This window comes from Myotis myotis, unplaced genomic scaffold, assembly GCF_014108235.1.
Source record: "Myotis myotis isolate mMyoMyo1 unplaced genomic scaffold, mMyoMyo1.p scaffold_m19_p_18, whole genome shotgun sequence".
NCBI lineage: Eukaryota > Metazoa > Chordata > Mammalia > Chiroptera > Vespertilionidae > Myotis > Myotis myotis.
Genome location: NW_023416322.1, coordinates 7,638,579 through 7,655,093, shown reverse-complemented (window position 1 = coordinate 7,655,093; position 16,515 = coordinate 7,638,579). Strand labels below are relative to the sequence as shown.

At 49.9% G+C, this 16,515-nt stretch overlaps 1 protein-coding gene across 2 annotated transcripts in view; it reads right to left on the bottom strand.

The window, feature by feature from the left end:
• Positions 1–1,577, bottom strand: part of SOX13 (SRY-box transcription factor 13) — a 45,447-nt gene extending 43,870 nt beyond the window's left edge. For both annotated transcript variants that reach the window (XM_036342811.1, XM_036342810.1), the window contains exon 1: positions 1,205–1,577. The gene's annotated coding sequence lies outside the window, so the exon portion shown is untranslated. The remainder of the gene's footprint in view (positions 1–1,204) is intronic.
• Positions 1,578–16,515: the final 14,938 nt, after the last annotated feature.

The window sequence follows — 16,515 nt, the reverse complement described above, 5'->3', positions numbered from 1 at the left end:
TCCCAGGAAAACTCCCCGGCTTCCTCCGAGCCCGTCCCGGAGGCGGCTGCCAAGAGCGCCGCTGGAGTCCTTGCAGCTGCCGTCCACCCGCGGGCGGGAGCCGCCGCTCGTGCGCTGGGGTCCTCCCGGGAAGGTCGGGGCTGAAGTTCAAAATTCACTTCCCGCCCAGGCACAGCTCGCGGCCCCGCCCGGGGCTCTCCGGCCCCCCCACGACCCGGCCACCCCCCACCCCTCCCGCGCCCCAGCGCCAGATCCGTAACGAAGCAGCTGCCGCGCTGGGTCCCGCAGCTGGAGACCCCGCGGGCGATCCCCGCGCGTCTCGGGACTCGAAGCAGCATGTGTGCGCGCGTGTGAAGCAGAGGGAGACACAGAGAGAGAGAGAACGAGAGAGAGAGAGAGAGAGAGAGAGAGAGAGAGAGAGAGAGAGAGAGAATGTGTGTGTGTGTTTACGTACCGAACGCGCGGGTGGGAAAACAATGGCGAACTGCTGGGAACAGTGACCGCCCCCACCCCCACCTCTCCACCCCCCGCACGATCTGCTCTGACGGTGAAACCGGGAAGAAAAGGTTCACCTACGACCATCTCCAGGCGGGAGGTGGGGGTCGTAGGAAGAAGACGAGGTGGGAGGCGGGAGGCGGGAGGCGGGAGGTGGGAAGCGGGAGGGGTGAGACAGGAGCAGCGGCGCAGAAAACAAACAGGATGCAGCGCCCGGCTGGTCGGCGGGGGAGCCGACCTGGAGGGTGGGAAGGGTGGCTCTGGGTGGGGCCCCGCACCCCACACACAGGGCGGGGCGGGGGGCCTCGTCTCGGCGCCGGCCCCGGAGTCCCACTCGGGGCGCTCCCAGGTCGCCCCGGCTTCCTGCTGGGAAGTCCTTGAACTGGGCGAGCGGACAGGATGCTGTGAAAGACCTGGTGCCGCTCGGCCGGGCGCGGGCGCGGGGACCCCGCCAGCGCGGCTCGCGCGGGGCGCACAGGCACCGACCCGCGGCCTCGCCAGGCGGCCCCCCTCTCCACGACCACCCCGCCTCTCCCCGCGAGGAGCCCCCGCCGGCCGGCGCCGCTGGGGTCGGCAGGGGGTCCGTCCTTCCTGGGAAACTTTGCAAAGGATGGAAACTCGCAGGGATGAGAGCCGCGTGTGCCCAGAACCGTGGGGGCGCGAGTGTCAAACTTCCGCGGGCGGGAGGGGGCGCGAGGGGAGCACTTACTACTCAGCCGGGCGCCGCGCTCGGGGCTCCGGGCTCCGCGCTGCCGCTGCCGCTGCCGCTGCCGCTGCTGCTCCGCCGTCGCCCTGCGCCGCAGCCCGGCTTCCCGCTCACATGCCCCGCCGCGCAGCGGCCGGCGCGGGGCTGGGAGGGGCACGCCCCCCGCCGTCGGCCGGCGACTCGCTCCGGACTCCGGGCCGACCGGGTGCGCGCCCAGCGGCCGGCTGCGTCCGGGCGGGGCTCTCCGCGGGCCAGGCCGCTCTCCGCCCTCTGCCCTCTGCCCTCCGCTGCGGCCGCCTTCCTGCCCCGGACTCGCCCGGACGCGGCGCCGGCCCGCCGCCCGGCTCCCCGGCTCCCCGGCTCCCCGGCTCCCCGGCTCCCCGGCTCCCCGGCTCCCCGGCTCCCCGGCTCTCCGGCTCTCCGGCTCCCCGGCTCCCCGGCTCTCCGGCTCCCCGGCTCCCCGGCTCTCCGGCTCCCCGGCTCCCCGGCTCTCCGGCCCCGCGCCCGGGCTCAGTCCCGGACGAGCCTCCGCGCTGACCGCTGCGCCGGCCTCAGCCCGGCCCGCCGCTCCGGGCGGCGCCGGCACCCGCACCCGCACTTCACTCCCGAGCGGGACCGGGAGCCGGGCGCTCGCGGCTCGCGGCGGCGCGGCGACTCCACAGCCTCAGAGGAGAAAGAGGGAGGGAGACACGGCGGGCAAGGGGAGGAGGAGGGAGGAAGGGTGGGGAGACGGAGGAGGGAGGGACAGAGAGTTCCCTCCTCCTCCCTGCAGCCAGGTCCATCCTGGCATCAACAGCTGGAAACCTCTGGTGGAGAGGGGAGAGCGGAGCTCCTGCGCGGCGGAGGCGGATGGGGGCGGAGAGCATATTAAAAAGACGGGGATCCTGCCGACTCCCACGGCCGGGAATGAGGGTCCTACAGAAACTCTTAGCTCCTTAGGGCAGGCCCCCAGAAGTTGTCCAGCCAACTCCCAGCGCCCTAACCCTTTCAGGCGGATAAACTCGATGTAGGGTTTTTAAAACCCCCATTTCAGAATCTCCGTTAAGAACCTGATCCCTCCGGCAGCTGGACAGCTTCCTGATGCTTCAGCTCCGTCCCCAGTCCTAAGCCAGTCCTTGGTGTGTGTTTCCTGACCTGTTCTGTATAGAGGAGTGGATTCCTGTAATTCAGTGTTCTTGTTTGGTTGTTTTGTTTGTTTGTTTTTGAATTATTGATTTCAGAGAGGAAGGAAGAGGGAGAGAGATAGAAACATCAATGATGAGAGAGAATCATTGGATCAGCCGCATCCTGCACGCCCCCTACTGGGGATTGAGCCCACAACCGGAGCCTGTGCCCCCGACTGGAATCGAACCCGGGACCTTCCAGTTCGTAGTCCAACGCTCTACCCACTGAGCCAAACCAGCTAGGGCTCAATGTATTTTTTAAAAAACCTATAGTATGCCTGGCCCAGCTGGGTGCAGAGGACACCAGGATGAATGACAGTGCCCTGTCTGGATTCCCACTTTGTGAGGAGACAGATGGGCGAGCACCTGAGGCATGGAGCCCAGCTAAAGCACCTGGGCGTGGAGCCGGGGTCAGCATCTTCCAGGGAAAGTGTCATGTGAGCTGGGTCTTGGGAGGACCTGTGGGAGCAGAGCAGGTTAAAGGAGTGGCCGTCGTGGAGCTGCAAATAATGTGCCCCCGGCGTAGGTGATGAGGGTCTCTGCAAGTGATGGTCCGCTGGCCACATAGACCTACTGAGGGCGTGAGATTTCATCATTCCCCATCGCCTTCGTTGGCTCTTTCCATTCAACTTTTCGTTCCCGGTGTAGATATCAACTCTTCCGGGAGCCTTTCTTGACGGGCCAATCTGCGTCAGGCACCCCGTCTGTATAGGGGCTCCAGAGGCCCCCAGTCACAGTGTGAAAACAGTCCATTTGTCTGTCACCCCCCTCTGGACTGTAAGCTCCACAAGGGCAGGGATGTGTCCAGGGGTTGGCAAAGAGCAGGCCCTTGAAACGTACTTGCTGCCCAGCCGGCGTGGCTCAGGGGTTGAGCGTCGACCTATGAAGCAGGAGGTCACGGTATGATTTCAGGGCAATGCCCAGGTTGCAGGCTTGATCCCCATTGGGGGGGCATGCAGGAGGCAGCTAATCAATGATTCTCTCATCATTGCTGTCCTCTCTTTCTCTCTCTCCTTTCCTCTCTGAAATCAATAAAAATATATTTTTAAAAAATACTTGTTGATCATTTGGTTGATTGAAGGGAGTGGGGAGTCAGTGAGGGATTCTAAGCAGGGTCTCTGCTGAGATCATTCCAGCCGGAGACAGGGAGGCCAGCGACCAGACAAGGGCAATCACCACCGGACCGGCTTGGGCTGAGTTAGGGGGAGGGAAGACGGGAAGGAAGAAACAGGTGGCGATAAGAAGGTAAGAGAAGTCAGTATTAACTCATCACAGCCTGGCTTTTGGGTGACTGTGGATGAAGCCATCTCGGACACCATGAGAGTTACCCAGGTGCCACCAGCCAGCATGCCTGTGTTTGCCGTATACTTGGATGTTTTTCTCTGGCTCCTGATCAAGCTTCAATGGGAGCTTCACTGTGGGCCCGACCTGTAGCTGTCCTTAACCACGGCAATCTGAGAGGAAGAGCAGGGAGGTGGGAGGTGGGAGGTGGGCTGTCCTCTCTCCAACACCCCCCCCCCTCCTCCATCCATGATATTTCCCTTCACAGGTGTCTACTCTTCCCAGGCACTGCCACTAACTTGCGATATTTTTAGTATCTGCCTACTATGTCTTCTGTGTGGAGCTGCTTTCATGCACAGTACCTACTTGTGCCTTATCCTGATTCTGTGAGTTTTGTATCATTATCCCATTTTAAAGATGAGAAAAATGAAGCTCAAGGTCATAACCTGTGGGAAGCTGATAGAGGGTTAAGCCTCGGACTGACCTGCTGGCAAAGTCACAAACAAGTCCCAGCTTAGAGGGCACAGTCCTCTTAGCATAATTAGGCTTGACCTTATAACACTCCCTAGATCTTATCTGGGAATCTAATGGGCTGAGGAAGTGCAGGAAGTGTAACCATGGTGTAAACAAGTGAAACTCACAAGAACAGTGTAACTCTGGTAACCACTACCTTGTTTACCGCTCACTATAAAAAGCTTGGTGAGGCCTGAGCACAGTGGAAGTCCTTCCTCCTGAGTTGGACTTGCCCGCCTGGTCCCCCAATATTCCCAAATTATCTCATGTCTTTTCTTTTTCATTTGTTGTGCGGCTCCTCTTCCAGACCCGAACCCTGAACCACGCAGGACGTGGAGGGAAACACTTAACGACAATAACCAATAAGTGGTGGGAGGAAGTTACCTGACTCTGAAGATCCTAGATCTTTCTATACTATTATACCATTTCCTAGGAACACCCATCACATTTACACCATGTAACCCAGCCAACCACTCCCTCCTTGAAACACTTCACAACTTCACTCTCTCCTGAATGTCTTCTGGCCTCCCTGGCTGCCTCTCTCAGCCCGCCTTACTTCTATTCCTTCCGCTACCTTTGTCTCCAAGTGGGTGTTTCCTGCGGGTTCTCTCCTGGGCCATGTTTTCCTCTCTCTGTACCTTCTCTCCCTCGGTGAAATTTTATTCGTTTCCATAGTTTTCAATAACAACTATATGTTGATTATTCTCTCAATTTTTTATTTAAACCATTACATCTGTTTAGTGTATTTCAGACTCGTGCATCCAACCACACACTTGACATTTCTACCCAAGGATCTCACAGACACCCTAAGCGTCACCTGTTCAAAATTAAACCTTTAGCTCCTACTCCCAAGCCTGCTAACACACTGCGCCATCTGCCCCATCTCACTAAGAGGTCCCGAACCGTGACCTACCCAGTGGCTGAGGCCTAAAACCTAAGACTCATCCCTGATTCCTCCTCTTCCATCTAATCAAATTAGTGCCGCGGATCTATCTCCGAAAATATGTACCAATCCATCCACTTCCCTTTCCTCGCTGTCCCCACCCTGGCCCAGGCCTTCATCATCTCTCAGCTGGACTCCCACAGCCTCATTGCCTCTCAGAGCTGAGACCACCTGCAGCCGCATAATTTAACGAAGACTGTTTCCATCCACATGACTTTAATATCTGTTCCAGAAATTTCTTGTCTGGGAAGATAAGACTGTAAACCAGTAAATAACTTCATTATTTGCTTCAGAAACTTCCTGAAAATCCATTTATCTGAACAATAGACTGCTCCCACAGCCCCCTCCTCGGATAATAGTTTGCTTAACCTGGCAAACCACTGGCTTATCGAACCATTGTTTATTCTTCAAGATCCTTCCCGCGCTGTGTCCAATCCTAAAGTGTTATCTCACACATTTTGCCCAGTCTCAATCAGATCTTCCATATTGCAAATCTGCCTTAAACTAGGCTTCAAACCCTGTAAGTACCTCTTCACCTGGGGAGCACCCCCCCCACCCTGCTCTTCGCAGAGCTGGCTCCTCTTCCTCCTCTGCTCTCAACACACATGTGCCTACATCTGTCCTCCTCCCCATCTGCAATCATCCTCTCCCCTTCTGTCCTCCTCAGGCCCTGCTTCCTTCATAACACTTAGCACGCAGTTGGGACTTATTTCCTCTGTTTTCTTGTCTTTTTTTCTCTCTCCCCTTTATTATTATTTTTCTAATATATTTTATTGATTTTTTTTTTGCAGAGAGGAAGGGAGAGGGATAGAGAGTCAGAAACATCGATGAGAAAGAAACATCGATCAGCTGCCTCCTGCACACCCTCCACTGGGGATGTGCCCGTAACCCAGGTACATGCCCTTGACCAGAATCGAACCTGGGACTCTTCAGTCCACAGGCTGACGCTCTATCCACTGGGCCAAACCGGTCAGGGCCTCTCTCCCCTGTAGATTGTATGTAGGTTCTGTGAGGGAAGAACCTCGCCTGTTCTAATTTCCATTTAATTTCCAGAGGACAGTCAGTCCTCACGTCATGATGTCAATAGATTCTTGGACTTCAAGAAAAATGAAGCCAACGTTACCATAGGCCAATTGACATAAAGAAGAGTTAAGTTCCTAGGACATCTCAACAACCTTATAAGCAAATGATGTTATCTGAGGACCTGCTGTAGATGCTCACAACATATTTGCTGAAGGAATGACTTTGATTGGCTTCAGTGAGTCTGCTTTCCTGTGGCTGCCAAGCCTGATCCTCAGACACTGGTGGGGGCTGTGGGTGCCCAGGATTCTGGGGTTCCCCACACTTTTTTAACCTCTGAAGTTAGAGATCAGGTGTAAAATGCAAATTCTCTTGGGAGGAGTAATACAAGGATTAAATTCACAAAATGGTGTGAATTGCTTTCCTCGGTGCTCCAGGAGCCAGGTGAGGGCCAGAAGGCTGAGAGGCTGGGAGCTGAGGAGTTGGGAGAAGGACAGTTTTGTCTCACGGCTTTGCCTGAAGGCCTTCCGGCTCCCTCTCCCCTGCCCCCACCTCGCTCTCACCTAACCAAGGGCCATGCTGTCCGTGACATGGAGAGGAGGGAACTTCAGGTCAGGTCAGGCCAGGGTAGGCCAGCCTAGTGGAGCTTGTTTGGGTAGCAACTCTTCATCCTACTGCCTGAGGAAGTGTTTTTTTAATTTTTATTTTAAATATATTTTTATTGATTTCAGAGAGAAAGGGAGAGAGAGAGAGAATCATTGATCGGCTGCCTCCTGCACACCCCACACTGGGGATGGAGCCCGCAACCTGGGCATGTGCCCTGACCGGGAATCGAGCCGTGACCTCCTGGCTCATAGGTCGATGCTCTCTGTGAATTTAATTATCAGTAGTCCCAAACGCTGGGAGGAAAGATGGGCTGCATATCTTACTTGGAATTGGGCGCAGTGCAAAGACACACACACACACACACACACACACACACACACACACGTGTGCATACACACAATGGCTGTTTTTCTTTTCTCTTTCCCTTCTCTCCTGTCCTTTCCCATAGAGGGGGGTGGACATTGAGGCAGAGAGGTAAAGAGGTGAAGAGGTGTTCCCTTCCCAGAAGCCTGGGCAATTTAAAAAGCCCTGCGGCTGCCTCCTCTCTCCTCTTCACCTCCACCCCCACCACCTGGCTATGTGCCCCACCCCCACCACCCAACTTTTGTTCTTAACCCTCTTTCCGGTCTTGAGGAGGCCTAGATCCTCATCCTGGGAGGGACTGGCAACAATTAACAAAGGCACCATGGAGAAAAGACAATTAACAATCCAGAAAAGAGGGGAAAGAGAGGCTTTGTTCTGGTCTCCATGGCAACAATGGTGGGGAGAAAGGGGAGGAGGAGGTGGAGGAGGAGGAGGAGGAGGAGGAGGAGGAGGAGGAGGAGGAGGAGGAAGGAAGGGCCATCCAGAGAAGCTGATACTTTCACTTTCCTTTTATCCTTCCTCTCTCCGGCCATGTGGGAGACAGACTGAGGGGATCTTGAAGAGAGCAAGGCCGGGACAGGCCAAGTCTGCCAGCTGAAGATGAGAGATGGGTGACCCTAAGGTTCATGCCCTAGCTAAAGCCCCCGGGGAATTAAGGCGAGCGAGAGGGCCTTGGGGCCTCCGTGAAAGGCATCCTCCCCTTTCTCCTCCTGCTCTGAAGAGCTTGTCTTGTGCCAAAACTGTATCCAGAGCCTCTGCCCTGGACAGCTCATGGGCAGGAGGCGCTGGGGTGGCTGTGGCTCCTTCCTCATCGCAGCACAGTGGGAAGTGGGGTCGGGGTCGGACGGCCACCACAAGTTGCAGGGCCCGCGGCAACATGATACATAGCGCCCCTTGTTCCAAAATGTTTACAAATTCAAGATGGCGACAGCAGAGCATTCAATCAAGCTCAGGGCTCTTCTGAGCACAGGGCCTCATTCAACTGCGCAGGCTGAGCTATGAAGCCAGCTCTGTCAGAAGGCAACTCGGCCTGGGCTCTGTCTGCCCACTGTGTGTGTGTGTGTGTGTGTGTGTGTGTGAGAGAGAGAGAGAGAGAGAGAGAGAGAGAGAGAGAGAGAGAGAGAGAGAGAGAGAGAGAAGAACACTTATCCTGGGGGGAAGTCTTTCCTTCCTAGGTTTCCATTTCTGCAACTACTAACGAGGAGGCTGAGCGAGGTGACCTCGGCCCTGCTTCTCCCACGGCTCTGCGCTTCCTGCACACAGTTCTGAGCTCCACCTTTGGAGCAGGAGAGGAACCAAGTACGGAAAGTTCACGCCCGCGAGCCCGCTCTCCCAGGCTTCCCTGTTTGGAAAAGGCTGGAGACAGTGACGCGGATACGAAGCTCCTCATCGCCACGAGCGATCATGCCGTCCGTGGGGGGGGGAGCTAGAGGGCACCTTGGACTCCACAGGTGTTTCTAGCAGCCAAAGAAGTTGTCTGGCCTGAGAAGCCGAGGGCACCAGCTCAGCCGCCTGAGCGAGCCTCTCCATGAGCCGCAGGACACTGGCTGCTGGACGTGCCTTGCGCCCAGCAACCCTAACATCACGAGAGAAAACGGGTGAGGGATCCCGGAGCCTTATTCTCGGGCTCAGCAGGACAGCCCTGTGTGGTTCCAAGTGAAATGAAGAATATTAATCAGAAACTAAAATCAAGGGGGGGGGGGGGCGGAAGTCAGTTGTGTCAGAGGCCCCAAACCAGGCAAGCGGTCAAAGGTCCTGCCTTTGTCTTCATCTCTCTGCCTGGAGGGTCCCCCCCAGGGGCTCCGGGCAGGGATGGATTGCATCCACCATCCTCCCCAATGCCTATGTCCTAACTCGGCTTTACCGAGGTAATGACGTTGGAATGGTATCTTTAGGGGGGTGCTCATCCACTGTGACTCATGTCCTTAAAGAGGACGGCCATCTGCAAGTCCAGGAGAGAGGCCTGGGCAAGACCCTTCCCTCGTGGCGCTCAGGGGAACCAGCCCTGCCTACACCTTGATCGTGGACTTCAGTCCTCAGAACGGTGAGGCAGTCAGTACCTGGCTGCTGGCCAGTACCCAGTCGGTGGTACTTGGCTAGGGCAGCTCTAGCAGATTAAGGTGGATGCTGAGAGGCTGGGAGGTCAGCATAACCTGGAGGCTGCCCGGACTCAAAAACACGTCTGCACGAGGGGCAGGCTCAGGTACTGCATTGGCAGCATTATTTTAACTGGAAGCAAACTGACTCTGTGGCACTGCTCCCTGTAGCCATTCTTTTAAATTTTTTATTTCTTGTGGTTTTGGTTTAACACACTTTATTATTTTAATCCCTTTAGTCTTTTATTTTTCTGGCTTTAATGACTTCACTTATCTCAGTCATTTTTTAATCTCTGTTTTGTCTTTCTTCTAGCTATTTTATATTCTCTCATCTTATCTCCTAGATTTATTGTTATTGTATTCTCTTTTTATTCTCCGTCTTTTATTTCTAACCTTTGCCTTATTGTGTCTTTGTTTTATCTTTTCATTTCTTTTAAGTTTATTTGGTTTATTTTTAGGTCATATTATCATTTGCCTGCTGCCTTTTTTTTTTTTTTTAACGGTTTTAACCATCTTTTTATTTCTTCTTAGTTTATTTCATCTTTTTATTGTCTGTTGTATTATCTTCCACATTTTACTGTTTTCGATGCCCTCAGCTTATTAAATGCAGAGGCTGGAAACACGGCCCTCAGGGGAGAGCTGTGAGGCTAGCCCAGGCCCGGGCTTAGGAGGCTGGGGGCTCCGCCTGCTCAGCTTGCCCTTCAGCACCTCCCGGTAGCTGTCCCATCCTCCAAGGCTGGCCCCTCCCGGCTAAAAGAATTAATCTGTGCAATATAGGAGACCTTGGGATAAAATTCCCTCAGGAAGACACCAGGTTTGCTTAGAGCGATAACACATTAGAACGGCCGGAAGAGCCTGGCTTTCTCACACCATTTGCCATCACAGTGCTCTTTGTGCATTACGTCATCTAAAATTCACCATCATTAGACAGTAGACCAAGGCTACACAGACATCATGCTACCTGTCAGGGTGGGAGTGCTGGGTAGGAAATTTCACTTCGGGAAGGACTTTCAACATACCTTCTGAGGTTTAATTTTAATGAGAAACCAAGCATTTTGTGGTTATTGTTTTTATGTTTTCATTGATTTGAGAGAGAGAGGAAGGGAGAGGCAGAGAGAGAGAGAAACATCAATGTGAGAGAAACATTGATTCGCTGCCTCCTGCACAGCCACCACCAGGGATTGAGCCTGCAACCTGGGCATGTGCCCAGACCGGGAATCCAACCAGGGACTGGTTGGTGCACGGGACAGTCAATGTTCAACCAACTGAGCCACACTGGCCAGGGCAAAACCAAGGTGTCTCGATCCTTGCAACAAAAATCCTTGGGAAGAAGCACAAGGAGGGTCTTCTGGAACTCTTAAATCCAGCTGCCTCTCAGCCATTTCTTCACTTGATAAATATTTAGGAAGAACCTGCTCTGTGCCATGGATTGTGCCAGACAATGACAGTAAAGTGAGGAGCAAAAGCAGCGAGGGTCCTTCCTGTCATAAAGTTTAAAGTCTAACGAAGGGGTATTTGCCTGGCTATGGCTGATCTCCTTGGCCTTCCTTTCTGACAACATTACAGGAGGTTATGACGTCAGAGGCTGCTAGCTGCCCCCCAGTTTTTCCCTTGTAGAGTAACACAGGCTTTAGCTTCGAAAATGACAGCCAATCATTCTTCCCATTCTGTCATTTCCCCTTCTGCCGGCTGGGATGTGAGCATGCTGGCAGGAGCTGGCAGGAGCTGCCATAGCCATCCCAGGCCATGAGATGAAAGAAGGCATTGCAAAGGGAGTCTGGGCCTCTGATACAATGGAGCCCCCTAAAGCTTTGCACTGCTTATTCTTGGACAATTACAGGAAAGACTAATAACCTGCTATCTTCCATAAGCCACTGTGACGCTGGCCTTTGCTGCAGCAGCTGAATCCGTTCTCTTTAGCTTGTAGGCCTCCCCTAAAATTTTCTCTTATTTTGAGGTGAGTCTGGAATCATATCTTTCCAAAAACTTTTAGAGAATTAGATATATCCCTACTGGGTTACTCCTGGAGGCAAGAACGAGAGTCCTTCCTAGTCACCAGGCTGCATGAGGATGGGGATCTGCTTAGTTCATGGTTGGCCCTCTGAGTCGGTCCCGGCCTCCCACTGTGTCCCATTCTCCCGAGTCCTGGAAAAGTAGTCTACCGCTCGTTCCAACTTCAGATATCTTTTTCATGACAAAATGTTTTGCAAGCTGAAGAATCTATTCTGTTAAAAAGAACTATTTCACCAGTGGAATCTACACCAATAACTATACTGACCCCACCCTCCTTCCGACAATGCGAATCCTCTCCAATTTCTACTACTGACTTAGAACTCCAAGTTGGCCCTTAAAATGTTTACTTCCCGGCTCTCCAGTAACATTTTCAGTCACTTCTTCAGAGGTTGGTGCTCCCTTCCATCAGCCCTGCCCCTCTGCAGACAGAAGCTGTTGTGGAACTCTGAGGATTCCTCCTCCAGTGCAAACTGTAGAATCCAAACACTGTGAATTTAGCCTTGCATTTACTCAGTCAGGTGACAGCAGTCTGCTTGCTTGAGCTGTCATAACAAGATACCATAGACTGGGTGGCTTAAACAACAGAAATTTATTTCTCATAGTTCTGGAGGCCAGAAGTCCAAGACCAAGGTGCCAGCCAATTGGATTCCTCAGGAGGGGTCTCTTCTTGGCTGGTAGATGGCCAGCTTCTCCCTGTATCCTCACATGGTGAAGAGAGAGAACTCTCAACTGTATAAGGACACCAATTCCATCACTGGAGCCCCACTTTTATAACCTCATCTAAACCTAATTATCTCCCCAAAGTCCCACTTCACATACTATTGCATTGGGGGTTAAGGCTTCAACATATAAATTGGGGGGGACATAGACATTCAGTCCATAACACCCATCCCCACTCCCCTCTATCTTGTTCACTGCTGCATCCTCAATCTTTAAAATAAGTAGATAGAGTCATAATCCTGCATAATTTTTAAAATATATTTTATTGATTTTTACAGAGAGGAAAGGAGAGGGATAGTTAGAAACACCGATGAGAGAGAAACATCGATCAGCTGCCTCATGCACACCCCCCACTGGGGATGTGCCTGCAACCAAGGTACATGCCCTTGACTGGAATCGAACCTGGGACCCCTCAGTTTGCAGGCTGACGCTCTATCCGCTGAGCCAAACTGGTCAGGGCAAAATGTCAAAGGATAATGGTTACACCCTTCCAGAAGGCTCATTGCGGGCTAATATCTAAGGTATTTCTCTCAGCATGGGGCTAGATTTGGTTCTCAGTAAAAACTTTGTACTTTAGGATGTAACAGTGTAATATTTATAAAGAGGACTAGAGTCTACAAAATGATTTTATTGCTAAGAATTAGGCCATTTTCTTCACATTTCTATGTGGAAAAAAAGAGGCAAAGATTAATTGGCTATTTGCTATTTCAATCTTAATGTCACTAATGTTCCAGATTTTTAAACTGTGGCTGGTTAGGAGGGTTTCTGTGGTAAGTAAATATCCAAGATGGCTCCCAATAACCCCCACCTCTTGGTGTAACATTTTCCCTGGTGTAATCTTCTCCCACGGAGTATAAGATGGATTTAGTGACTCACCTCTAAAGCAGAAGTGGTAATGTGTGATTTGGAGACCAGGTCATAAAGACAGAGTGGCATTTGGATCATCTGCTCTGGGGAAGCCACTGCCGTGCCCAGCAGCCCTGTGGACAGGCCCACACCCTGAGGATCTGAGGCCTTCTGCCTGCAGCCATGTGAGTGCCTTGGAAGCAAACCCTCCCGCCCCAGGTAAGTCTTCAGAGATTGAAGCCCTGGCCACTAACTTCATGAGAGACCTTGGATAAGACACTGATTCAGAAACACTCAGCTAAGCCACTCTTGGCTCCCTGGCCTTCAAAAACTCTAAGAAGATGCCTGGCCAGCGTGACTCAGTAGTTGAGCATCGACCTATGAACCAGGAGGTCACGGTTGGATTCCAGGCCTGGGCACATGCCTGGGTCTCAGGCTCAATCCCCAGTCGGGTCGTGCAGGAGGAAGCCGATCAACGGTTCTGTCTCATCATTGATGTTTCCATCTCTCTATCCCTCTCCTGTCCTCTCTGAAATCAATAAAAATATATTTTTTAAAAAGTGTAGGATGACATTAAAGTTGTAAAGATTTGGGGTAATTTGTTTGCAGCAATAGGTAAGGAGATAATAGATAAGGATGTCAGTGTCGATACCTTCACAGCTTCAAGTATATTTACTTTCTATGGATGGGATAGGCCATCTGCAAAAAAGAAAAATCAGGAAATGGGAACCTGAGAGAATATTTATTCTCTGGAAAGCATGGTTGGGGCATCTGCATAATCTGTATTCTCCCGAACCTCCTAGCATGATGCCGGACACAAAATTAGCTAATTGATTAATTGATGGCTGTTTACTGAAACTTGCATTGTTTTCGATTTGCCTTATTTAAACCAATAGTTAGTAGATTCGCAAAGCTCTTTCTGGGGTAGAGAAGAGCGAATTTATTTTGCTGGTGGTTCCATTTTAAAAGTCTTCTCTGACATCTGCCCCCACCATCCTCTCCTCCAGCCTCATCTTCCCAGTGGCTACCAGGCTTCGTCACTCTCCTCTGTGCCTTCATGGCGCTCGGAGAACACCTCTGTTCCGGTATTTAGCTCCGTAATTGTCTGATTATTTGCTATCTCCCTCATTCTGCTGGGAGATTTTTGAAGGCAGAGACTGTGACTTATTCATCTTTGTTCTTAGAACAGAGCACAGTCTCTGGCCCATCATGTAAGTTCAACAAATACATGAATGAATAAGAATGTATTACTCAAGGAAGGAATAATTAACAAACAAGTTGGCCTGGGAAGAAAACTAAGTTGCCGGAGGAAAATTTCTTCCTCATAGGATTTCTGTTCACCTATGAAATAAAAGAGGCTGGACAAGATCATGTCTAAGACCCCTTTCCACGAAGACCTCCCATGACTTATGATTGAAGATGGGAGAGGGAACTTGTGCCCATCTACAGCATTCAAAAGGTAATGTGAGGGAGAAAATAATAGAGATAAGAGTGGAAACCAGTGGACTAGGAAACAGTCCAACAATGAAGAAAATCAATGAAAGCAAAGGCTGGTTTTTTGAACAGATCAACAAAATTGATAAACCCATAGCTAGATTGAGCAACAACAAAAGAGGAAAGACACAAATTACCAATATCAAAAATGAAAGGGAGGGATCATCACTTCAGACCCTACAGACATTAAACGGACAAAAAGGGAGTATGGTTAACAACTTTATAGAATATACCTTGCAACTTACATGAAATGGACAAATTACTTGAAACACACATAACAGAAAAATTGGCCCAAGAAGAAATAGAAAATTTGAATAGCCCTCTATTGATTAAAGACTTGAACTTAAAATTGAAAACACACATACACACACACAAAAAAAACTAGCAAAATTCTATCAATCATTTATGGATGAAATAATACTAATCATTCATTAATTGTTTCATAAAACAGAGGAGAAAGGAACACTTCCCAACTCATTTTATGAGCCCAGCATTACTCTAATGCCACAACCAAAGATATGATAAGGAAAGAAACCTATAAACTAATATCCCTCATGAACAAAGCCTTAACAAAGTTTTTACAAATAGAAACCAGAAATATATAAAAAGGAGAATATATCAGGACCAAGTATCAGTCCAGAAATGCAGGGCATACAGACAGTAAAGGAAGAAATGAAACTGTCTTTATTCACAGCTAAAATTATATGTATGCAGAAAATTCAAAGCAATTTACAAAAAAACCTGCTAGAACTAATAAGTCAATTGAGCAAAATTGCAGACCACAAGTCAATACACAAAAATTCAGTTCTATTTCCATATACTTGTATTAAACTATTGGAAAATGAAATGAAAAGTTGCCATTTACAGTAGCATCAACAAACATGAAATACCTAGAGATAAATGTAATGAAAGATAAGACACTTATATGAAAAATTATAAAATACTTCTGAGAAATTAAAGAAGAGCTAACTAAATGAAGAGATATGCCATGTTCATGGATAGGAAGACTCAATATTGTTAAAATGTTAATTCTCCCCAAATTGATCTGTAGTAATCAAGTCAGTGTAGTTATAGGTGTAAGAATGAATATATCCATCAGTGAAAAGAATAAAAAGTCTAGAACTAGAACCACACATGTTTTGTTAATTGATTTTGACAAGGCTGCCACAATAACTTAAAGAGGAAAGGATATTTTTTCAACAAATGATAGAACAACAACTGTATAGTCTTATAAAAAGAAAACACCTTGATCCAAACTCTCATACTACATAAAAATTAAACTCTATATTGATCATAGACCTAACCATGAGATAAAATGATATGATTCTAAAAGTAAATATAGGAGAAAATCTTCGTGATCCTTGGAGTAAGAAGAACACAAAAAAAATTTTTACTCTGTTGAAATTAGAAACTTCTCTTCAAAAGACACTTTTATTATTGTTAAATATTTTCTAAAAAAATTTTTTTTTGAGAGAGAGAGAAACAGTGATTTGTTGTTCCACCCATTCATGCATTTATTGGTTGATTCTTGTGTGTGCCCTGACCGAGGACTAAACCCTCAACCTTGGTGTATCAGAACGATGCTCTAACCAACTGAGCTACCCGGACAAGGCCAAGCACACATTTTGTTGTTGTTGTTAATTCTCACCTGAGGATATTTTTTCCATTGATTTTTTAGAGAGAGTGGAAGGGAGGAGGAGAGGGGAGAGAAAGAGAGAGAGAGAAACATCAATGTGAGAGAGACACATGGATTGGTTGCCTCCCACAAGTGCCCTATCTGGAACCAGGGTTCAAACCTGACATTCAGATATGTGCCCTTGACTGCAGATGCTCTAACCACTGAGCACATCAGCTAGAGCAGCTGAGAACACTTTTTTTTTAAAAATATATTTTATTGATTTTTTACAGACAGGAAGGGAGAGGGACAGAGAGTTAGAAACATCAATGAGAGAGAAACATAGATCAGCTGCCTCCTGCACTCCCCCCACTGGGGATGTGCCCGCAACCAAGGTACATGCCCCTGACTGGAATCGAACCAGGGACCCTTGAGTCCGAAGGCCGAAGCTCTATCCACTGAGCCAAACCAGTCAGGGCCAGCTGCGAACACTTTTATAAAACAAAAAAGGAAGTCATATATCAGCCTGGGAGAGTATTTATATGTATATGACAAAGGATTTATATTCAGAATATATAAAGAACTCTGCCCGGCCAGCATGGCTCAGTGGTTGAACATCGACCTATGAACCAGGAGGTCAC